Consider the following 26,598-nt stretch of genomic DNA (forward strand, 5'->3'; position numbering starts at 1 on the left):
CCGGGCAAGCCTAAGTGCTCAATTGGTTGCCTAGCAATGCATCTCCTGTTCTGCATCCCAGCTGCACACATCCGCGCAAAAGTGAATCAGCAATGTATTGTATATATGTTGATTATGCATATCCCAGCCTCAAATCCACTTGACCAAAGGGACAGCCAGGCCATTGAGATATTTTGTTTTGGAAGGCTGCAGGTTGTGAACTTTGCTGGCTATTTGAGTGTTGGAGTCTGTGAGCGTTGGGGGCTGTCATCCCCCTGAACCTAAATTTCCAAGTTTGATTCATAACAATTGATAATAGATATAACATTTATTTAACTTATCAAAAATCATCCGTTTATCCATGTCATGGAAGCAGATTTTTTCCTAACATCCCTAATGCCAGCGACAGGCGTTTTTTAAAGCCTTCTCCACCACAGTGAAAGTATTCAGGTAATAAAGTCATATTTTCAGGGTGATGTAAAACCTTGTGTGCGTAATGTGTTTGTGACTCTGACCTTACATGGCTGTTGTATTGAGCTGCACAGAGACATTGCACTCTAGGCCATATAAAATATAAAGATGTAGTCATTTTTTTTTTTACTTAAGTTCAGTTACCAGTTGTCCATTAATAAATAACCATTTTACTGCTGTATTGCTGTGTTGCATTCTACGATTCTCTCAATACATTTCCATTATAAGTGGTGTTCATTAGAAATGAACCTTTTCACCTGCAACATTATTTTTAACTTACCAGTGACACACATCTTTTTCAATTTCAGTTTATTTTATTTGTATACCACAGACTCAAAGTGCTTTACATGTCGGTTCAAACAGAAAAAAGAATGCAATAGCAAGGAGTAGTAAAAATGATATACAGTACTACCCCATTATTGGGGTCCGTAATTAGGAGACTGCATTATTTGTGTTTCGCCTTATAAACAATATTGCCATTTTTGTTCCCGAAATGATTTACAATGGACAAATTAACATTGTAGCGTACCGTGGAAAATGAAGGAAGGAAACATTATTCCTGGCCCCTGTCGACCTGGGCTACACCAAAAACAACAAACAGTCTTGCACATTCACGCAGCAGCTTGTCGGACTCAGCTGTTAGCTCTGTCCGCGTTGATGTGAGCTTTCATTGTTCCCGTCCACCTGGACATCAATCAATCCCGGCTGTGCAAGGTTACCATTTCCCTACACACACACACACACACGCGCACACACACGCACACATTACATAAATAAAATAGATAAAAACATTTCTGTATTACTTCTCGATTGCAAACTGTTTGATCTGATATGACACACCCCTTAGATTATGCTACCAGGGATGCTTTGCTTTTGTGCAGAAACTCCCGTTTCTAGTTCAAAATATTTTCAGTTGAAACTGTTGGCTTTGGGTACAGTGAACTGTAGTGAAGTGTTATACTGTTCTGGTTTTCTTTTTCAAAGGAACATGAATGACATTGGGATCACCATATCGTGGTCCTGTGTGTGCTGAAGGGAGGGTACACGTTCTGCGTGGACCTCGTGGAATACATTAAAGTCCTCAGCCGGAACTCCAACAGATCCATTCCCATGAGAGTGGATTTCATAAGAATATAAGAACATAACACCCTTGAAGGATCCCAGGGTGTCAGCTTCAACCACATTACTGGGGAGTTGATTCCAGACCCTCACAATTCTCTGTATAAAAAAGTGCCTCCTATTTTCTGTTCTGAATGCCCCTTTGTCTAATCTCCATTTGTGACCCCTGGTCCTTGTTTCTTTTTTCAGGCTGAAAAAGTCCCTTGGGTCGACACTGACAATACCTTTTAGAATTCTGAATGCTTGAATTAGGTCGCCACATAGTCTTCTTTGTTCAAGACTGAACAGATTCAATTCTTTTAGCCTGTCTGCATATGACATGCCTTTTAAGCCCGGAATAATTCTGGTCGCTCTTCTTTGCACTCTTTCTAGAGCAGCAATATCTTTTTTATAGCGAGGTGACCAGAACTGAACACAATATTCAAGATGAGGTCTTACTAGTGCATTGTACAGTTTTAACATTACTTCCCTTGATTTAAATTCAACACTTTTCACAATGTATCCGAGCATCTTGTTAGCCTTTTTTATAGCTTCCCCACATTGTCTAGATGAAGACATTTCTGAGTCAACAAAAACTCCTAGGTCTTTTTCATAGATTCCTTCTCCAATTTCAATATCTCCCATATGATATTTATAATGTACATTTTTATTTCCTGCGTGCAGTACCTTACACTTTTCTCTATTAAATGTCATTTGCCATGTGTCTGCCCAGTTCTGAATCTTGTCTAGATCATTTTGAATGACCTTTGCTGCTGCAACAGTGTTTGCCACTCCTCCTACTTTTGTGTCGTCTGCAAATTTAACAAGTTTGCTTACTATACCATAAATACTATAATTATTATAATCTAAATCATTAATGTAGATTAGGAATAGCAGAGGACCTAATACTGATCCCTGTGGTACACCACTGGTTACCACACTCCATTCTGAGGTTTTTCCTCTAATCAGTACTTTCTGTTTTCTACATGTTAACCACTCCCTAATCCATGTACACGTGTTTCCTTGAATCCCAACTGCGTTCAGTTTGAGAATTAATCTTTTGTACGGGACTTTGTCAAAAGCTTTCTGGAAATCTAAATAAACCATGTCATATGCTTTGCAATTATCCATTATCGATGTTGCATCCTCAAAAAAATCAAGCAAGTTAGTTAGACACGATCTCCCTTTCCTAAAACCATGTTGACTGTCTCCCAGGATCCTGTTACCATATAGGTAATTTTTCTATTATAGTTTCCATAAGTTTGCATATAATAGAAGTCAGGCTTATTGGTCTGTAGTTTCCTGGTTCAGTTTTGTTTCCCTTTTTGTGGATCAATATTACGTTTGCAGTTTTCCAGTCTGTCGGTACCACCCCTGTGTCAAGAGACTGCTGCATGATCTTGGTTAGCGGTTTGTAAATTACTTCTTTCATTTCTTTGAGTACTACTGGGAGGATCTCATCTGGCCCAGGGGATTTGTTTATTTTAAGAGCTCCTATTCCCTTTAACACTTCTGCCTCAGTTATGCTAAAGTTATTTAAAACTGGATAGGAACTGGATGACATGTGGGGCACGTTGTCAGTATCTTCCTTTGTAAAAACTTGTGAAAAGTCATCAGACTAAAGAGCTATTGTGTTAGTACAAATATCGCATCCCCATGACCACCAATCGGCTCTCTCTATTCCAGCTTTCATTTGCTGTTTCTTGAAGAGTGCTGTTACAGAGGTTGTGGTTGCAGTTGTGTTTTTTATGTTTACTCATGCACTGTATCAGAGACTCTGGCTTGTGACATCTCTCGCCCCCGTGAGATGGAGTTTGACATTAGTGTATGGATCTGCTTGTGATGCAACTGATCACACATAGTGTGTGTGTTAGATACAGTTTGCATGCTATACACAGTACAAGGTGAGCAGTTTATGAAGGAAACATGTTTCAGTGTAGTATAATGGTATTTTCTTTTAGGTAGTCAACAGATGCATCTTATTCAAGACGTATGCATTGTACAAAAGATTGTACCCAAGGCAGTTCATACATTATACAGTACAAACGGTGTGTGTATACACAGTGTTATAATCTTTGTCCAATATATCTGACTTTGAGAAAATAGCCATTAGATAGTTATGGGGACACGCCCAAGGCAGTAAAGGGTTAAATCAGAAAATTATGGAAAACTTACTACAGTAGCCGAGTGGCAGATAAAAATAAAAGTTGCACACAATAAGCGATCATCTCTAAAATCACCCCACTTCAGAAACTCACACACAAAGTTAGTAAATAAATTTAATATTCCATATGTGCATGGGAAGATGTGCATGGGGAGATGTGCATGGTGTATATTATCCCTTGAAATAAACATTTTATCGCTGATTACACTACTGGTGCTTTCAACCTTTTATTACTTTTGCTTGCAGAACTACGATGCTGGCTATTAGAAATAGCAAACAAACTAGAAACTAAATATATGCTTTCACTGTGGTGTTACTGATTTTTAAACAGGAAAGATCACATGCATCATTTACTTTTTATTATTTCACAAATTTTTCCAACTGATGAGACTTCAGGAAATTCTCATGCTGTGATGAATCTGAGTGCTACAGCTTGCTTTATAGCCTTGGCTGACAGCTCTTGTCTTTGGTCATCCAGTCCAGCTGCAACACATTTTTATTCAGCCTGTTTTATACAGAGAAGGGCGGAGGTGTAGCTTTGGGATCGGAAGATAACTTTCCATCAGTGCTTTGACACATTTCACTGTGAATTGTGTTTAGAAAGTGACTTTTAAACAAAGTTTATGGCTTAATATCTTATAATGTAAGTTTTCTCCCCTTTGCAACCAGTTTCAGAAACTCACGTTTTAAGATTTTAAAAACGGATTTAGATTTTTACTTTAACCTTTCCATTGCCTTTGACAAATGGTCTCTCCGTTTTGATCTCATTGCAAGCGGTAGTTTTGTAAGAGGTCGCAACACGTCAGGTTAAACTGAGCAGGTTCAAGATACAAATGCGCAAGAGCAAGGGCTAATCTCATTTTTCCTGGGACTGACTTTAAAAAAAAAAAAACATTGACAGTAAGTATAACCTTTTATAAATGTAAAAAACATTGTAAAATTAAAGTTTTATTACACAAACTTCAAGTCTTTAAAATAGGAACATACTTCCTCCTGTACCAGTCATTGTTACTTTTTCATGTACGTCTTTCGATATATTCAGTATCTTGACTACAGACATCTTCCAGGGAATACAGCAATTGCCCCTATTGCTCACAAATGACACAAGTAAATAATTCTGACTTAAAAATATGTCTGTGTACATGTGTGTGTGTGTGTGTGTGTGTGTGTGTGTGTGTGTGTGTGTGTGTGTGTGTGTGTGTGTGTGTGTGTGTGTGTGTGTGTGTGTATGTATATAATGATAGATACAGTAGATAGATAGATACTTTGCCTTTGCAAAGCCCCACCTCTGTAGCTATGTCACTGGTGTTGATGATGTCAACTTGTTATTGCAGCTCACTCTCTGGACTCCTGGGATCCAATCTCATCTGGACATTCCGTCATTCTTCCTTAATTTATAAAGTCTTGTTAAGAAGTTATATATTTTAATTACAATATTATTACCATATTATTTTTTTGCAAAGCTACAGTTTAAAACAAATATACTTGCAGTTCCTGATTTTTCACGCTGCCTCCTTCAGAATACAGGACCGCTTTTCAAGCCAGTAGCAGGTTTCAACTGTTTGAATTGAAACTTTCTGCTTCAATTCAAACAGCTGAATACAATTCAAATATTGACCACACAAAAGCATTACAGTGTCACTGCTGCTATGAAATTGAAGTGTGCGTTTTGTCTAGTACAAGTTTCTAAAGCTGATTGACACTTTTGGAGTCAGCTGGTCAACTCAAAAAAGATTTCAAACGATTTGAAGTTGGTTACTGACTAACCCCTCCCTTCCCATTGCCTTTTTTTGTATTTCTAGGCATTTAGCTCAAGGGTTTTTTAAACATTAGGCAAATAATGTGTTTCCTATACACTGCAGTGTACTTGTCCTTTCAGGAAGGAAACAGTACAAGCTACACATTTTGCTTTTCATACAGACCCATGCAGCTGTCATTTCTGTTTATTTAATGTTTTATTAATGTAATTTTTTTATTTATTCTAAAACTTTTGCAGTTGTTTCTCATTTTCAGGTTTGAGGTTTCCTGTTAGAAAGCAGCATTAGTTGTGACAATATACAGTTTAATTCATTAGGAAACACAAAACAGGTTAAAACAAACTATAAATATACCGTACATGTCTGGCTAGTCACATTAAGAACATAAGAACATAAGAAAGTTTACAAACGAGAGGAGGCCATTCGGCCCATCTTGCTCGTTTGGTTGTTAGTAGCTTATTGATCCCAGAATCTCATCAAGCAACTTCTTGAAGGATCCCAGGGTGTCAGCTTCAACAACATTACTGGGGAGTTGATTCCAGACCCTCACAATTCTCTGTGTAAAAAAGTGCCTCCTATTTTCTGTTCTGAATGCCCCTTTGTCTAATCTCCATTTGTGACCCCTGGTCCTTGTTTCTTTTTTCAGGCTGAAAAAGTCCCTTGGGTCGACACTGTCAATACCTTTTAGAATTTTGAATGCTTGAATTAGGTTGCCACGTAGTCTTCTTTGTTCAAGACCGAACAGATTCAATTCTTTTAGCCTGTCTGCATATGACATGCCTTTTAAGCCCGGAATAATTCTGGTCGCTCTTCTTTGCACTCTTTCTAGAGCAGCAATATCTTTTTTATAGCGAGGCGACCAGAACTGCACACAATATTCAAGATGAGGTCTTACTAGTGCATTGTACAGTTTTAACATTACTTCCCTTGATTTAAATTCAACACTTTTCACAATGTATCCGAGCATCTTGTTAACCTTTTTTATAGCTTCCCCACATTGTCTAGATGAAGACATTTCTGAGTCAACATTGCACACTTTGGGCTGTTACACATGAAAGGGCTATTACACATGAAAGGGATTCTTGTCTCTGACATATTTATTCATAGAATTTAAAAGCAGAGCTTTAGCTAATACTTTCGTTTGATTTATATGCTTGAGAATAAAATTACATTTATTGAAACAAATATGTACAGTATATTAGAATGAAAACAGATTGTAGTGTGAGATTTTAGAGGATAGATTTCCATTACATGAGAGTAGATGTTAAAACGTCATGCTGATTTGAACTCAGCTCTCATCAAGATAAGCACCAACTAAGACGAAGCTTTACAGTAAACTAATGTGATCCATATGCATCTCCATCCATTTGCATTTCTTTCCATCTTTTGATGTAGATATCCTTCTGCCTGGTGTTGATGGCTGAAGTGTAATGCTGGCTCCAGGGATCAGCATATTTTGCCTCCCCAGCGCATCAGAACACACAACGTCTCTGATGCTGGCTCCAGGGACCAACCACAATGCAGTCTCCCCAGCGCATCAGAATAACAACCATCTGGATTGAGCTAAGTAGGGTACATCTCTGGGGTCGTCAAGTGGGCACCTTCCATCCTCGGTGTTTCGTTGACTAGCCCACGACACCTCAAGAGGGCTCAACAGTGATTCTGGCGTCCCAGCATCACCCCCCTCCGTCCCCCACTCAACTCAGCCCATACATCAGTGTTGCTTTCTTTCTATTGTGCTTGAGATCCCCAGGCAGAATCTTTCCGTCTCAACCACAGCCAGTTGCTGCTCCTTTCTGCTGCTTCAGATAAGTTATTCACTGTGCGACGCAACTCTTGGCCACTGAACCCGACATCTCTGAGAAACCGGGTTGTAGAGTGTGCCACAAATCCTCGACAACCCACCTCCACTGGATAAACCCAGACTCTCCATCCTCGCTGTTCCGCTTCAGCAGCTAGTTGAGCATACCGAAGTTTCTTCCTCTCATACGCCTCATCCACAGCATCCTCCCATGGCACTGTTAACTCAAACTGATCTAGACCACAAGACCGTCTGGTCGAAGGTAACTGGTGGCAATCTTCTCAGGAGGAAAAACGGAAGTAAACCGTCCTTGGCTAAGACCCACCTTACATCCTGTCAAAACATACCTTAATGTTGCACGTGATGAACACAAAGGACATGAGGGTTTAGGTTCTGTGGTGATGGGAGAACATTATGTATTGATCTGATGAGGAAACTGATGCTGTTCTGTTCCATTGACAGTAGGTTTTGCCAGTCAATCTTGCATTGTTCCACACTCTCCCATGTCATCCATTCTCCCTGCTTGGCCTGGGAAACTGCCTTTACACACCTGATCCTCTCCTCCTGCTTTTGCACCTCATTGACTACCAGCTTCCTCTGTTGAGCTGGGGTTGCGTTGTGTCGTATAGGAGCTGAACTGAGACCAAGACCCCCTCTTCCATGCCCCATAATATTACCAATTCGAAGGGCAGCCTTTACATCTTCCTTGGCTTTTTTTGCCGACCATTTTCTTCCAGTTAACAACACAGGTGCTGCCTCCTTTATGCATTTGTCACGTGAATCTACTAATGTAATTTCCAGTCAGACCTTGGTGCACTTAAACTCCTCGGTTAGAGCAGAGACTGGTAGCTGCAGTATTCCTTTACCATAAAGTCCCACTTTGTTGAGGCAGCGTGGAACTCCCAACTATTTCCTGACATATGAACTGATTAAAGACTCCAGCTTTTCAGCTATTGTCAAGGGAATCTCGTACACAGTCACAGCTGCCTTGGCAGTAGACCAAACTGAAAGTTTCAGTTTGCCTGGTAACGCGCTGCTGTCTATGCTCTTCAACCCATAATTTCAATAATTCCAATAAGTACGGACCATCTGTTCACAGTGAGGTGCTAGCCAGTTACTATTAAGATGAACTTGTGTGAATGGGGAAATATAGTAGCTTGTGCCACAGACAGTACACACCTGCTGCAGTTTTTATTGGATAAAGCCAGCCTTTGTTTTCAGTACCCATCGTCTATCTTGCATGTCAAATTCCAGTCTCTGTCACATTGGTCCTGTCTAATTTGAAAAGTCTCTATGAGGATGCATGTTTTGTGTCATGGAACATCGCAGCACTTCCTTGTTTTGAATATCACACTCTCATGTTATGTGCTTCACATTGTACAGAATGCTCAACTCATTTTCATCAGCTGGACTTCTAACAAAGGATTGCAGAACAACTTGAAAGAATATGTTTTCCCAAGCCAATGAAAAATCCCTCCCTTAGAAATGTGGAGACACATTGTTGCTAAGCACAGATGAAACTTGGCTTCCCCTCACAGCTCTGCTTGGGCACTGCAGTCCTGACCTGAACACCCCTTGCCATTCAGTGCTGTCTCTCTTTGAATTTGAGTGGTATTCCTGAACTCTGTAGAGGTTTTATGAAGTGGACTGAAGACTAAAGCTGGTGACTTGTTCTGGATTCAAACCCTGGCCATTGCCCATCTTTCAAATTTATCTCCATACATTTCTTACACAAGGGGCAGCTTTAGTCTGTACTTGAAAGGTAGACTTCTAGAAATCGAGGAGGACATTGCACTTTTGAAAGTCTTTTTACATAAGATGTTAAACTATGGAATGCTTTGCTCATCTCCACTATAGATCAGCATACTGGACTGCTGGACCTGTCAAATCTAATTTATAGGATTCTTTGCTTCCCTGGCCCAATGAATGAGGGTGGAGCATATTAGGTAAAAAGATTATGCATTCTAGCAGATCAATCCTGTGCAAACATCTTTAAATAAATACAGGGATTTGACAAGAAATGCCCAATAAAAAATAAAGCAATGCTGGAGTATTCTTTCCCAGCTCCTATGAAGAAGTAAGCTAACCCTGGAGTATTTCAATTCTGTTGTATAGCTATGTATATTATTTTTATAACTTTTGTTTTATGAACACTGAAGCATGTTTATTGTTAGTGGCTTCACATTGTTGAGTAGCCATGAAAAAATGATTGAGCACATACTGCATGCCACTGCTGTTGTATTGATTGGTCCCGCTTGATTGCTGTGCTGGGGGTTTTATATATATAGGAGCAGTTAGAAATTGACTGGCTATAAATAGATAAGTTATTCATTGTGATTGCTCCCTGTAAATGCCATGTTGAAATGCGCTGTGTTGCGTAAGAATGGACCCAGTCAGCCACTCTGTGTCAAAGCTCATCACTGTCTGCTTCAGTGTTCCTGGATTGTTATACTGTCGCTCTGGCCTATTTTGAGGACCCTGTTTACTTATTTCACTAATGCGTCATTTGTTTTTTAAGTTTGGCATGCATGCAAGTTTTCTTGATATTTGTTAAAGAAACTAGAACTAGATTTAATTTAGAGGGCCCAATTATTTTACCCCTTGGTTTTTTCCCCAGTTTAGAATGGCCTGTTATGTTCCCTCACTGGAGCAATTCCCCACACAGCTCAGAGGACCTGGAGGTCAGTTTGAATCCTCTGACCACTGCAAATCCAGGCGAATGTCTGAAGGCTACCGGCACCTGGAGGTCAAAGGACAGCCCTGCAATCCACTTGTGCTCACTGGGTGGCTGGTCAGTAAGGCCACTGTAGCGCAATGGAGTCACCTGGTTCCTCATGATGAAGCCTCTCTAACCCACAGGAACAGAGCAGAGCCAGTGTGATGCTCCCTGTGAAATCCCCAGCGGACAACAGCAAACTTAGACAGCCAAGATGTGAAACTGTGCTCCCCTGACTGTATGACTCGCGTCGCACACCATGCGGTCCTGCCTTTACCTGGTGAGCCACAAGGGAGCCCAATTTCCTGAATATTTTAAAAGAGCACCAGGAAAATAATATAGAACAGAATCGTTATATGCTTTGGTGGAGTTCATGTTTAGAGCTCTTTATTTTTTACTTTAATGATCTCAAGAGTGACAGATTTTTAAAATGGCCTCAACTTAGACCTCTTTATTTACCTGAGACTGCAGTAATACCCGATTATTATCAGCAGAGGGCTGCAGGGTGGCAGCTCAGTAGCTTTGTTAGGCTGAAGCCTCTTCTAAGAAGTTAAGGCTATTTCTTATTTATTGTTTGGTACAGATAAGAGTTGGTAATTGTTTTAGGCTTGTAGATGTTTACTTATAAACTTATGTTTGTTTGTTTTAAAATTGGTCAAGTGTATTTTTTGGGAAACACCAAACAGGTTAAAACAAATTATAAATATACCATACATATCCAGCTAGTCACATTGCACATCTGGGGCTGTTATACATAAAAGGGCCAAAGGAAAAATAAAATAATCTCTTCTGTCTGGTTTCACTACAATAATGTAAATTATAACCCGGCACTACCATTGGATGACTATATCCTCCATCCACCAAAGGTGCGTCTGGAATCTAGACGCCCAGTGTGGCTGTCACTTCCTGACCCTGATTGGTCATCAACAACCCAGTGGCAAGAGGAGTGGTTCCAGAGCGGACACTCGCAACCAATTCCTCATTGCTGACCCAACAGACCGCCCGCCCAGCTTTGACCTGCCACGCCAAGATTGGACTTTACTGAATCGCTATCGTACTGGTCACGGTCGGTGTGCAGCGTGTCTTTATGACTGGGGCCTCGTAGAAAGCCCACTCTGCTCATGTGGGCAGAAACAGACAATGCTTCACGTTGTGGAGGACTGCCCGCTGACATTTTTCCCGAGGTGGACTCCATGCTCTACACACAGCTGTTGATTCAGCAGTTGCTTGGCTGCGCAAGAACAGCACACACCAAGAAGAAGAATGTAAATTGTGCCAGACTATTAAAATAGCCCTTCTGCCAGTTTTCCTTGTTAATATAGGGGTAACGGTTAGCATTATTTACATCTGTATTTAACCGTGTAGATCATTAGAAAAAAACCCCTAATTTTCATTTATCAAATGCAAATAAATGCATATTAACTTGAAATTCAAATAGAAAGCTTAAATAAGAACAAGGCATTAAAGGGTTTTTTTTTTTTTTTTTTTATTGTTATTCACAGCGTAAATGGTAAATGCACCTGCAAGTAGATTTTATTATTATTATTATTATTATTATTATTATTATTATTATTATTATTATTATTATTATTATTTTTGCCTATAATTGAAAATGGACCAAGCATGTGGTCTAACACATGGCAGTATCACTTTATTCATTTAAAGTACTGAAATGTCCTTCCACTAGCTAAAATTTAAAAATAAAAAAAAAAATAGTTAGTGGAAGTTTAATTGCGTCACCAAGAAAATCCATGTTGAAATGTGTCCTGTTAGTTTTAGCCATTGATTCAAGATGTTGTGAAATTTAAGAATAGAAGGGCTCCCGAGGGGCGCATCCAGCAAAGGCGCTCAGTGTGGAGTGCCCAATGTGCCCTATAGCCTGGGGATCGCAGGTTCGAGTCCATGCTGTGTCACAGCCAACCGTGACCAGGGGTTCCTAGGGCGCTGCGCACAATTGGCCAAGCGCTGCCCGGGTAGGGAGGGCTTAGGTCGGCAGGGGAATCCACGGCTCACCGCGCATCAGCAACCCCCGTGGCTGACAGGGCGCCTGTGGTTCTGCAGTGGAGCCACCAGATCTGTGTTGGCCTCAGGCACTATAGGTCTGGTGGCATCGCTGTGGATCCGCAGTGTGAAAAATGACAGATTGGCAGGAGCATGTTTCAGAGAACGTCTGTTCCAGCCGCCATTTCCCGAGTGGGCAGGGGTGTGGCAAGCAGTGAGCCGAGGATACAGATAATTGTGCATACAAAAAACTGGGGTAAAAAATTGGCGATTACCTAAATTTATTTAAAAAAATTAAGAATTGCATTTTTGTTCTTTTGTCAAAGACTTGTTCAGGTTATTATAAGTCACGTTCCATTGAAAACTACGGCCGTTCAGAACGCTGCTTATTTCACAAAGAGATTCATCTTGCAAAGTCATTATGTTCTACAACATCCCAGATCAACGAAACATTTGTGTTTTAAAATGATAAGAAAACATGTAATGTTGAGAATTTGTTTTGTTTAGAAGTTTAATGTGGTTATGCATGTATTAGGATGACCCCTCTGTGATCAAACCCACTCGCCTGCGCTTTGCACTGCCTCTCACAGGTTGTGTTACAAGCAGAATGAGCGAGGTGACCCTGTATAACCACAAGAGGATATCCTACCGCATGTAAACATATGATAAAGCAACGAATAGTACATTCTATATTCCTAGTTGGAATAAAATAGAACATTTTAATAGATACAGTTTTTGTTTTTAATAGGTGTACTGTATCAGTTACCAAATGAAGCAATAGTGTATAGCTGGGTGTACAAAATGTAACTTTATGGTCTATCACAATCACAAACAGTAGCTGTATCATCTTTAATAGTGTATTTATTGCTTTAGAGGTGTAATAGCCCTGTACCCATTACCTTAATAAGATGGAATGTGCCCTAGAGCAGCGGTTTTGGCTTTTTTTTTTTTTTTTTTTTTTTGTTGACCCACTTTTGTATTTTTCTATTGAAGCTGTGACCCACCCAGTAAAAACAAAGCCATAAAGAAAAAAAAAAAAAGGAATACAGCGCGCAGTTCGGGACTTCATTTATTTTTTTGATGCTAAGGCCTCTTTGCGTAGAAAAAATTTGTGCTAAGTAGAATGTTTTACTGCTTGCAAAATCCACTGAACAACCCCTCACAGCGGCAGCACCATCGGGGGGGGGGGGGGGGGGGGGGGGGCGTAACGTTTGTTGATGCCTCTTGTTTGACAGTTTTCTGCTTTTTATTGGCTTTTATCTTGTGCTTCACAGCAAGTGACACACTACGGTTTGGGTTGAGTTTCGGAACCGATGAATCCCAACTGAAGATTTGTCGTATTTACGTTTAGGCCCACCACTTTTTATTTTTGTTTTCGCTATACCTTCGGTTTCTGCTGGCCCTGTCACTGAATTTGAGTCCTTTTTTGCTTAAACGCCGATGCTGAAGATAAGCTGACACGCAATAATGTTTTGATTTGATTTGGCCATTGCATCAAGTGAAAAGACTTATTTCAGGTGTGCTATTTTAAAATATGTCAGTGGTGTTTGGCAGCTAACATGAACTGTTTAAAACCATCACCATGGAGATGACCCTGTGGTAGAGTAATACTTTCCTACCTTATTGACTTGATTGAAGATACCTTGTGACTTATTAACACTGATCTGATTGACTGTAGGTTGGTGCACGTGACAGTTCTTTACACTGGAAGCGTGCTTGCTGTTATTTTAAGGTCCAGTTTTTCCCATTCTGGGTTTGTAGCAAATTTGAATTGGGAATCCTGGGAGACAGAGACTCACGTGCCATAGAATGTGAAGTCTGAAATTAATTCAATACAGGAATAGCTCTAGCAGGCCCTGACTGCAGAAATATAAACCCTTTAACCCTTACAAGGGTATATTAATAATTATAATACTCGCTTTAATCTCTTTTTTTTCAACACTAAGAGGTATCTGGGGTTTCTTTTAGACTCATTTCTAAGGCTCAAATGGTGACTGAAATCATAGCAGCCTAGTCCAGTTTCATTGATGCTAGCTCCTAAACCACATGGGTAATGAGTCCTATTTTCAGAAAACTTGCGGTCTGATCTCAAAAACAATTATGTATCTGAAGAAATCATTAGGATATTTCTCTGCCGGCATTTGATGTTTTAAAAATAATGTCTGTGTCGCAGACTGCTCCAAAAAGGCATATTCAAAGGACTCATTTCTCAGAAACAGATCTTCGCAGACTGACTGGATCAGTGGAGATGCACAACACACAGTGGAGGTGTGCTGTTCTGCTGAATATTTTCCATAGTGGTTTTGCCACATACGCAATTTCAAAATCTTGCTTTTCAAAACCATATAAAAGTCTTGCCGCTGCTTACCAGAGTCGTGAGTTGTCAATTCCCGACATCCTGCTTGAGCGCTCCTCTGACCTGCTTTCCATCCTAAGGGCTAAGCGTCTCCAAAGTCATGGAATCTGTTGCAATACAGCAGTGAGAGGTGCTATGGAAGAGCTACGGTAGCTTAGAAGAACAGGCACACATATTCCACAACCAGAGGAACTTTCATCTTCTCCTTTTTCTACAGGTCACTGCTGTTAGCAGCGCTCTGCTTTAGCCAGTTGCCCTTCAGAAGCAGACCCTTCTTTTTGTTCTAATGTGCCTGTTTCCTTTTTCGTCTTCATTATTGTTTTGGCTTCTGTTTGATCATTTGTTAATATCCAAAAAACATGTTGCCCTATAGAACCTAATTAAAGCCACCTTGAATACCTAAAATTATGTTCCTTCAGCACAGCAATTCCCCAGCTCAGGAGAACTGAAGATTCTGTGGGCGTCCCCTGATCCCACCAAGCCATTTTTTCTTACCCCCCGGAACTGGAAAGCAGATACTGGCAAACTCCTGGTCTCTGTAGGACAAAGGCAAGACATACAGGTGTACACTTGAGCTCTCCAGGCACCTGGCCAGTAGGGTCCACTGTAGGGCGATGAGGAGAAACAGCTCCTGATGGTTTTGCCTTCCTAACCTGCTGGAGCGCCAGAATCAATACAAGGCTCCATCCAGAATCCCTAGTGAAGACCGATGACTTCGCACAGCCAGGACACACACCTGCACGTTACTGGCTGTATGACAGTAAAGAATAGGTGAGCCAGTCAGGGACTTGAAATATTTTTTAAAAGTATTCCACATGTGATATATGACCCATGATGTGTGAATAACAATATAAAAATCTTGACTGCATATAAAAAATGCTACGATATGGTCAACACAGGAAGCAGCAAAGGAAAGTAATGCATTGCTTTAAAAACTGCAGGGTGTTCTGTAACCCTTTAATGAGGAATTTACAAAAAAGGCATTTAATAAAAGACTAGAATAAACTCTTTGAAAATGTGCTGCTATGTTTCCACTTACCCAGAATAGCTGCTCGGACTCTTAGCTTTTTGTTGTGCCAGATCTACTCTTGTTTTTACTCATATCAGCACGACCCTTTTCCCTGTCAAATTGTTTAAGCGAAAGGAAAAATCATGTGGATATCTGTTCAAGCAGTTCAGAGAACTCATAGTTTCATATAATTCAATTGAGAGGTTTCACAGCAGAGGCTGAATATGAGTGACCCTGAAGTACTGTAGCTACTCTGTATTTATCAGTTGACATAAATTGGCATGACAAGACTTTTGTGGTTGACATCACCAATGCAATGTTTTCCAGAATTTCCTGTATTGGTCCTGTAATTCATTACGTAAAACTAAAATTGCACTTAGACCTGTTATCTATCATAAAATTCTAGGCAGTAAATATTTCTAATGTTATTTATTTAAAAAATGTATTGTGGTATTATTGTTTATTCCTTTGTGGTATTTGTTCACATTGTCTGGTTAAACTGATTGAAATTGCTTTTCCACAGGCTCACTGGTGCAGCCTCTGCAGCATCTGGGCCTGCACCTGCCAGTTTACACCCCCTTCAGCTACTGCTCACTTACACTGCTGCACCTGCCAGTCTACACCCCCTCCAGATACTGCACACTTACAGTGCTGCACCTGCCAGTTTATACCCCCTCCAGATACTGCTCACTTACAGTGCTGCACCTGCCAGTTTACACCCCCTCCAGCTACTGCTCACTTAGTGAAGGGTCAAGCGGCCTAGTTTTAAAAACAATTCATGATGTTATCTCCCTTTTGTCAGAATCTACACGTTCTTCTTACAGGGTGTCCTCGGCTCGCCATGCACCAGCAACCCCTGTGGTCTGGCCGGGAGCCTGTGTTGTCCTCCGATGCTGCAGCTCTGAGGCAGCTGCATGATGGGTCTGCAGAATTAAAAGAAGCGGACAGCTGACGGCACACATTTCGGAATAAGTGTGTGTATGTCTTCGTCTCTCCCAAGTCAGCGCGGGATGGTAGCGGTGAGCTGAGCCTAAAATTTCCATAAAAAAGCCAAACTGGGGGGGGGGGGGTGGATGATAACAAAAAAATTGGTGACTACTAAATGTAAAATTCTATATATAATTTATAATGGTATTGGCAGGCAAAGAGACTCGGAGGCAAGGAAACTGTCATGTTAGCTGGGCTCCCATCTCTACATTCTCATTCCCATCATCAGTGGGCAAAAACACATTTTAACTGAATCTGGGTCCATCAAAGAACCGCACACCCTTGCAACTGAGGCCATTCTTGCAAAAGGATCTAATAACGTATAGCACAAAAGGGACATGCCAGAATCTATACCTGTCGGTTGTGCACTCCTGCAGCACAGCGCCCCTGAGTCGATCTTGGGCCATTGGCTGAGATCTGTCTCAGGGGAAGGAGTGACACCTACTGAGCCACAATCACTAATGTGGAACAAGACCCCCCCCCCCTCCCCAAGTGCCAACCAGACTACATAGCCCCACTTTGTGGGATCTTTCTTGAGTTTAAGGGTATAGTAGAAAGCAACTATAGCATGCTTAAGATAAGAGAAGTATTTTCAGTGAGTATTATACTTTATATTGAAGTGGTTGTATTCAATCTTTCCATGGAGCGGTGGTATAACAGCTGTGTGCCGTTGCACTTCAGTTTGTTTGATAGTGCTATGTGCCAAACAAAGAACGTTTGTTTTATTTATTTTCAGACATCATTCAACAGAATTACTGGAAATCAGAAGGCAGGATTTTGAGTCGTAAGCAGCTGAAAAAGGACAAAACAGAAAAAGAACATATGTATTGTACAGATTGACTTAAAACAAAATATATCTCTACATAATTTTAAACCATGAGCAAATTTAATGAAACTGCAAACATGAACTTACAGATTCAATAAGGTGACAATCATGAGGTAAGGAATTACTGTATAAATGGAGTCGTGTTGCTTTTAATGCATTATAAAACAAAGACAACTTGTGCTGTTATCTCCCTGTGACACAGACTATACTATAAGTCTGTTTTGGCTATTGTTGTCAGTGGGTCAGCTGTACACTCTTTTTGTGGTTGTAAATAGTTGAAGCCTCTGAAATGCTGAGTAACTCTGTTTCCAGTGAGTTGTGCTTTGTGTGAACAGATAAGGAGAGACGACTTTTGGCTCTGAAATGTAAAGTCATTCCCACAACAAGGCCGCTGCTTCAGTGAAACAACATTCTGCAGTCTTAACATTTTCAAAATGCACTGGAATGAGACCTTACTTGCAGTGTCGCCCCGCCCCCCCCCCCCCCCCCCCCCCCCCCCCCTTTTTGTGCAAAATTAGTTAAATATCAAGAGTTTCTTAATAGTGTTAAGAGTGACAATAAGCTTGGTGGTGAATGAGTTAATATGCAATGATCTGCAAATGTTTTTTAACTAAATGTTAAAATAGTTTTTGTGTGAACATCTGGCTTCTCAATAGAGCTGTCTCTTCCACTGTAAGACTGTTTAAAATATCAATAGATTGAGTTCTCTAGACTTTTTAGGCTTTGCTTTTGGTGGCAGTTGCTTTGCATTGCTGTTTTCTAAGCTTACTTTAGTCCAGAACATTTCTGTTATAATAGACCTTGAACTGCATGTCGGTTATGGGCTAATTGATCAATGTCCTCCAAAGGTTCTTAGATATATCATACAGGATGATTAAGAGATGTGTTATTTTCCATTGTTGTGACGTATCTGTGTTGCTACTGACAGGACTTATCTGTGGTGACGTTTGAGTAGACAGATTACTATGTAATGAATAAATAACTTTCAAGGAAAAGCATGCATTGGTTTTTACTTGTTTTGATAATAGACTCATATTTTTGTTAGCTTTCTAAAATACAGCTTTCCTGTGTAAATCTGTAAACAAAGTAAAGGTCTACAGAGAGTCAAGGTATTCTACTTTTTTATTTTTAATTAAAGCTGCATAAAGAAGACTCCCTCAACTGTTTATTTAGCCCGTGAAGACACCAGCATTGATTGCACGTGTTTTCTTTTGCTTCTGTTCTAGAATGATCGTTCAACAGAGGATATGTAGATAATAGGAGGTGGGAATCTTTCCATTCTGACAGGCAAGGTATGTACATTTGTGTTAGTGTTTAATACTGATCTTCACACAGCTGGTTTCACACACTAGCACTATCTACTACTCTTGGCTAACCTAAAATAAATTAAGGCACAGCAGTCCATGATTAGTGCTAATCAGGGTCTGTGAAACCAGCCCAAGACACCTGAAGCTCTATCCGAATGTCAATGTTACAGTGAACGGAAGCTAACAAACCATGTCATAAATCTTTACTGTTATGTACTTCCATTCGTCTAGAAAAGTCTCCAAAGGAAAGAAACGCATGTTATGTCTTCATAGCTGTTGTTAATGCAAACCGCAGCACTATTATGGTCAGATATTAAAAGAAACCTTGAGATGTACACGTAAAACAAATGTGAATGAAAATCTTTTGGCATCACCCATCAGATTGTTATATGCTTTCAGTGCAGGTCTTCCAAATATTGGTAAAGGCATTTCCAAAGGCTGTGATACTAGTTGAGGTTTTCACTTTTAAAGGTACAGGTGCAGATAACTGTGCAAAGTACTGAGCATAACTTCCCTTGTATCGAGGCAGAATACCTGTGTGTTAAAAAAAAAAAATAACAATGCTGTGATATAAAGAAACACACTCATGCCTGGCTGTTTATTATTGTTTTCAAGCATTGAAGACCCTTGAAACCCAACGCTATGAAGTGCTCCACAATGACGAATTAGAAACACTGCCAAACTGTAGCCGATTGTGAAAAGATATGCAGATCCAGACAAGTCAGTCTTCAGAGTGCAGTTTAGTTCAATAGCAGAAGCAGTCATGAGAATGTCAGGAGGTGAAGAACTCCAGAGATGAGCAGCCAAGCATATAACTGGCCGGGTGGCCAAGGGCTGGTGAAGGGTTCAGTGGTCTTTGATTAGCTGGTTTAATGGTATGAGAAGACAAAAATAAAGAAAAACAAGCAGTACTGTGGACTGCCTTAGTTGATTTTGAATCAAATAAAGCTATAAAAGTTAGGGTTGACTCCCCCCAGCACATTAATACAGAGCTTGCATTCAAACATCAGTTCTAACCCATCCTAAATCTCTGAAGTGATCGGTAGTGGATTTAGTGCTAGGTAGGATTGGGCATTGCTGTAGTCTTGGCTAGGCTTGGTGGGTCTGTCCAAATATACTCTGAGCCAAGAAAACTGCAGACACTGAAGGTTTTGGTAATGACATGAAAGACAAATACATTGTAACAAAAAATAACAATTTCAGTAATAAGAGACAAACAAAATATGGTTATTATCACATTTTAATGTTGTGAACTTTAACCTTTTTCCTGATTTGTATAAAACCTTTATATAAAAGCTTCAGGTCATAACTTGGGTTTGTACAGTATTAGATCAACTAATTTACATAGCAGTTAATGAGTTCCCAGTCTGGAGGTGAGGGCTCTTAATGAATAACAGGGTCAGTTATCAGACAGGAATGTTTAATGCAGAAGGTAAAAGTAAAACTTGTTGTGTGGGTGGTAGCTGATTTTGCTAATGGTTGTTGCTATACTAGAAAGTTCAGCTCCAGGTGTAGGTGGGATCACTAAGTGCTTTGCTAAAGCTTAAATTGACAACACATCTGAACAAGTTGAAAGTAGTCAGTATAGAACTTCCAGTAGCTTAAAATAAACAAGTTGTAATAACATGTTGCAAATATAATTGATCCCTTAAGGTATTTTGCTGTATGCTTCATAACTTAACCATGTTTCAGACCAACAATTCACTTTTAAATGAGTCATACAATTCCTACAATGTTAGCAAATCTTGGCCTCAGAAATAGCACAGCTTTTTGTAAATGTTTTGTATATTGTCAGCTGGGAAGGCCTCATATTTGTAGCTGTTAGTGTAAATACTGAATATGTGTCTGCTGTTTTGTAAGCAGAATATGAAATGCCCATGTTATAAATAGGCTGTGTGCAGACAGCTGCTAGCAGTCCATATTCATTGAGGCTGGAACTGGCACTGGAATGGTTTGGAACTTCTGTATACAAACATTAAAAAAAATTGAAGACCAAATTGACTTTTGTGAGTTAAATGAAATCTAAATGTTGCTCTGTTTTGTATATCTGCCAAACTAAAACTAAAATATATTCTCTTTTTGTTTTACCTATGTTATTGAAGAATGTGTTGATTCAGTTGACAGTTAAAAATTTTTTACAAAAAATCTTTTTTTTTTTATAGATATTATATATATATATATATAGTTGTATATTATCTATCTATATATATTATATAATATATATAGATATAACAGGTCTGGCAGTGGAAGGTGAAAAAAGCAATGTGATTGGTTGAGCTAAGGTTCCAAATGTCACTATATTAGATGGATACGGACAGTCGGAACATGTATAAGTGTTCACAACACTACGAAGTGTCTTAAATTTCATGGCGAACGGTCGGTAGTCATAGATATGTCACAGTAACTATAAAACCAATAACCAGCAAAAGAATTTCAAAAGTAGTAAGCAGACATGCCGATTTGGATGAAGAACAATTAAATTAACTGGAACACAGCAAAACAGAAAAAAATACCCAACTTTTTTTAGCTGTCTTTATATTCACTCATCCCACTTTGTCACCTCAAATAATGTATTTATAGCAGTTTGCAAATGCTACAGAAAAATACAAAAAGACACTTCTGTGCATTATCCACCGCTCTGCTACACAGACCTTGAAAAATGACTCAAATCTGAGACGTCATTATTATTATTATTATTTTTTTTTTTTTTTTACTTCCGTTCTACTGAAACAAGAGTCTTAAACTCACAGAAAAAAAGAATTCAGTGCGGTCTCAACTCCGAGTCCTGGTGGATCTTTCAGTGGCAAGGTACAATTCAATATTTACTTACTTTTACATGTTTCAATTAAATCAATTTATTCAGCTTAACTTAGTGTGTAGTTCAAAGTTATAAATGGACTACTTTTGTGGTCCCTTTATTGGCGTAAGGCTGTTTAATAAAAAAACTTTTTTTCCCCCTAAAAATTAGTTATGATTTATTTTTTTTAATCCACTGTTTGACCTAGATTATAAGTGCAATAAGGCCCTTCAGGGAGTCTATATATGTTGAATATACAGACTTTGCCTTGTGCCGCACAACGCTCTGAGGTGTCTGTATATCTGTATATTCCCAGTGTCTGCTTTGCTTGTGTCTCAGTAAATAAAATGGACCCATTCACCTTAAGTACCGATTTTAGCATACAGTGCTTTGAAATATGTTTTGTAGTAAATATGTAGGTCTTGTCCAGAGCTGCTAATCCATGAGACCCCACAGTACTGTCCGGCTACTATACCTGCTTACGCTTCCTGCCTGTTGTAGGCTTGCATATTAAATTACATTACATTTATGCATTTGGCACTCTGCCTTTTTGTTACAATATCATCTCAAATCCCCTATTATACACACAGCAGACTCAACTACTTAAAAGCAGCATATTGCTATTCAGCTCCTAAACTGTGAAGTGATTGACTCCCCAGCCGTGGGTTTCATTGTTTTAGTAGAATATGGATATTCCCAAATCTGAAATTGGTCTCCCAACAGGCTTTCTTTTCTTCTGTTTTGTGTATTTGCGGAGGCTGTACTGAAAGTTTAGTATTACTCCTCTCTTTTATTGTATGGGGTCTAGCTACGAGCCCTCCGTTTGTGTTGTATTAATGGGACAACAAATTACGACTCCCTAAAAAGCAAACCTAGAAGGTTAAAAGCAGACACATATTTGGGCAGAGGCCTTTATCATAACATAGGTGACGGCATGCACACTATGAAATGTTTGTTAACCTGACAGTCTGTTTAGCTGGACATTGCTTTGGGAGAGCCATTTGACTTTTTTCATGATCTGTGTCATGTCAGCAGTGTTTCGGTCTAAAATCACTGGTCATAAAAACAGCATTTCTAAATATTGAATAAAATAAACCCACATTTTATATAACATGAGGTGGTTTCAGGAGCATGCATTTTTTAAAACTTAAATAGGACAGTATTGTACCGTCTAAGCCTGTTCTGATTAAGGTTGAAAACACAAAGCAGCTTTCTGTCTGGCAAGACAATGAAAGTCCTTCTAAATCATGTTGAGAAATTCAAACCAAAAATGGTGAAGGTTGCAGGGTGAGTGTAAAGTTGATAGGTTCTGTAGATGTGCAATGTAGTTAAAGTGAAAACACAGTATACCAGAGAATCTTTTTTTTTTAAATCCACAAACAGTGTCATCCATCTTATTTTTTTCAGCTTGCTGGTGAAGAGAGTAACTAATAATGGAGGATACAAACCAGATTGTATGTATTGCTTAAAAAGAAATCTTAAACTATATTAGCTTTTTTTAAAAAAAAAAACTAGATTAAAGTATAAAGGATGATTTGTTCAGTGCACAGATGGGAAACCCCAGGGTGGTGGCCTTCTGTTCTGTATTGTTTTACCTGCGGCTCTTGGGTTATGAAGCTGAATAGGACACACAGAAAGGATTTGCGGTGTATGGAAAATAAGCCACACGTCCTCAAGGATTCTATTTATTCACCTCGTTTGCTAAGCATTTACACTCTTCCCAGCTCCAGGCTGAGGTCTGTGGTGCCGCTTTCATTTGCATGAGAACGGAGGCTTTTTCTTGGGTTACATGTATTTTATTTTTATTCATTACAGGATGTTAGGAATTCTGTGCCTTGGGAAATGACAGACACGCCACATTTTTGGTGGTATCCTGCTGTGTTTTTGTTTAGCTTTACTTAGTTAATCAGACCGCTACACAAGACTCAAGCATGTACGTTTCTTTATCATTCTTTAATTGTGTCCCTCAGATGTTGGATTTGAGATTCCAAACTGCTATGTAGTGCGATACGCTCTGGACTACAATGAGTATTTCAGAGATCTCAATGTAAGTCAACAAAACATTTTTAAAAAGCTTTATGGTCTTTTCCTTGATTCTTAGATTTTTGGTTATTACTGAAACATAATTGTAGGTAATGTGCAAGTAGTGGTAGTATTAACCTGTAACAAATGTCATACAGGAGTTATTATTTGAGAAAGTATTATGACTGTAACATCCCTTACTTTTTTTTCTGATTACTGGTATCACTTTATGTAAAGGTCAGGGCAAGGTAAATGCAATGAAATATTATACCGTGTGATAATGCTTTCATTTCTTAAATCAGCCTCTCAGTGTTTTCATATGGTTAATATTAGTAACACATCAGTGAGTTTTTGTCTAAATCGTATACAACATGGCTAGTTCCAAGCATTTTATGTTTGTTTTTCAGAACAAATGTCTTATCAAAAGTAAAGTACCAGGTTTGAAGAACACGTCTGTCAGCTTTTGAAGATCCTCACAGATACAGACACTTTTTACGAAGGCTGACTGCAGTGACAGAGAAGTCAATCAGCTTGTGACTGTTCTTAGCCACAGCAACACATACTGTGTCGTGGTTTTAAATGCTTTAAAAGCTGTTCAGATCTCCAAACAGATCTATCTTTCTGATGGGAGTTTCTAGCATGGAAACGACAAGCCTGTCCATTTGGATAACAAATTAGGAGCAAATGTTTTCTTGTGTCTTTGCATTGCGAGTGAGCTATACAGTACTACATTGCTCTGTTCAAAGTAGATTCTTAGTTGCTGTCATCAAATTTTAATACCCAGTAAAGCATAAACATTTAACTGTTAGATAAAAATACAATTGTACTAATAAAAATGTGTGTTTTCTAACACTGCTTAAGAATGAAAAAATTTTGCAAGTTTAATATTTACAGAAATACGTGTAATCATTAAATTGCCTCCATAAAGAGTTACTATTGTTTGAATAACTTTTTAATTTTAGTCAAATGAAAGTGTTTGCCGCTAACAAAATAACAAAATCATAAATCTTACCTGTCCTACAAGTTCATTCACTATCTTGGACTCAAGTGTGCAGTTTTAAAAGAAAAGCATCTTCTAGCAAACATATATTTTCATATTTACTTTTTTCTGGTACTACACTTGGTTAAAGAAATCTCTGTTTGCAAGCAATGGTTTCAGTTAGTGTTGCACTTGCTTGCTTTCCCCCATCTCTTTTAATAGCTTCTTTCCTTTGATTACCCAACCAGGTGCTTTCCCTATTGACTGACATGCTTTCAGACAGTAACATGCTTTGACCCAGAAGACACTTCTAAAGTAAAAGGACCCAAGAAGTGCAAGTATAACAAGTATCTTGTGAATAAGGCACAGAAAAGTGAGAACTTTCTGTAAGCTAGTGTACTATAAGATACTGAGTTTTCAAATGGTACTATGTTGGCTGTAACATGCTTTTCTTTCACAACTGCACATTTGAGACTTGTTTTGCTAATGGAAGTGCAAAACAGGTACGATGTATGGAAGGATTTAGTCGGCTACAATTTCTTTAAAGAAAGTTCTCTGCTTTACTTCTTAATCATTTGGGGTCAGAACATCTTACTGACTGCAAAGCGTATAGGTGATTACAGGCAGCAGCTGGTTGGTTATTGATAGGAAAGATGGTGATGAAGGCGAGGGGACAATTCCAGTGTCCAAACAAAAGTGCAACATGTCTTTAATCTGGCGTACTACTAGATATCATCATTTAAACAACTGTTTCTTTAAAAGCTGCAATCACTTTTAATAGACTGACACAGGTTGCTGTTTTTTTTTTTTTTTTAAATAGCAAGCCTTTTAAAAGCTTTGAGCACGAACACACAATAAGGAAGTCACATCTGATCCTGATTGTGAGGAATGCTAAGTACGACGATCCCCATAATTGATCTAGGACTGCTAACATCCCTGTCCAAACCTATGCATATTTTAGACATTTGTCACATAGTTTTAATGGCCCTGTGCGAGACCTGCTTTGAAGGCCACTGCACTGCCATAACGGACACACCCTTCACATAGTGTACTAAATCCAGGTTAGCTAAGCTAGGGTAATCCTCATTACTGAAAACCACTCATAATAGGAATTCCAAGTGCTATAAAAGGAAACGCATTGTTATAGCATAACTCGCATGCAGTTCTACTTGACCCAGTGAGCTATTACAGTTGTATGTCGGAATTAATAAAGAGCTATCATTATTATTCACAATTTTTACTAATTTTATTGTTTTGATTTTATGAAATGTAAAAATCTTATAGCACTGGGGAGATGTAAATTGAGAATGCACAAGGGGTGCTACATGTGAAAAACTATCAAGGAGAGTCTTCTATTAGTATTTAAAATGTGTCCTTCAAAGAGGACATCTGTTTCAAAGAACTTAATGAAAGAAAATTGAAGATTAGTGAGTCATTACACTTTGGGAGGGAATGACTCTGGATCAGGTTTAAGAAAAAAAAGACTATATAATGAACAGTTTGCAAAAGAAAGAAAGAAAAAATAGACTTTGATACATCATTGTTGGGCATAGGATTGAAGTTTTCTGTGTCAATGTATTCAGCTCCATACGAGCAGTGTTTGTAGTAACTGGGGATTGATTTGATCAACCTGTATTTAAAAGAGCATTTCACAGCACAGTACCTGGGCTTATCCTTACCCCTAAACATGCTGGAGGAGCAACACAGACAGACTTGTTGAGCAGGAGTGCTGGTTGAGTCATCGAGTCACTGGTTTAACAGTGCTCTTAGCGGTACTGTTATCACTCCCCTTTTCTATTATCATTCCCATAGAATTTCTTTCTACGTCAAAGTCTTTCTTTATATATTTTCTAAATATGTCTTTGTATTCATTTACTCACACTCAAGAGGGTTGAAAACCAAACACAACTTTGCACTATCTCTGACAGATAAGGGGCTTTTCAAGGAACTGTACAATCCCAGGTTCAGGTGCCCAATGCCATTGTTATACTGGAAGTATGGGATTTAATTGTGCGGTTAGTTAGATATTAAACAATTGTGTGTGGTGGTTTTAATCTTCAGTTTTTTTATATCAGCTTTCAGAACATTTTATTTTGCTGGTAATATGAAGCAGAGGTATGCTGTACACAACCTATAATATGCACCAGTCCTTTTAATCTAGATACGATGTGTCTAACGTAAGAGTAAAAGATGTACCTTGGAGAAACAAAAACACATTTCTCTAATGGCTTTTCTTGCTATTAACAAATGTTTCCAGGAACAATAGCACATCTCCTGCTTGTATCATCACAGTCTGATTCCTCGTTGCAGTTTGCGGCACCACACTGA

General features: G+C 39.1%; 1 pseudogene; it reads left to right on the forward strand.

The window, feature by feature from the left end:
• The first annotated feature begins 1,458 nt into the window (after positions 1-1,458).
• LOC121313751 lies at positions 1,459-26,598 on the forward strand (annotated as a pseudogene).

The sequence above is a fragment of the Polyodon spathula genome, chromosome 4 (genome assembly GCF_017654505.1).
Source record: "Polyodon spathula isolate WHYD16114869_AA chromosome 4, ASM1765450v1, whole genome shotgun sequence".
In the NCBI taxonomy this organism is placed as follows: Eukaryota; Metazoa; Chordata; class Actinopteri; order Acipenseriformes; family Polyodontidae; genus Polyodon; species Polyodon spathula.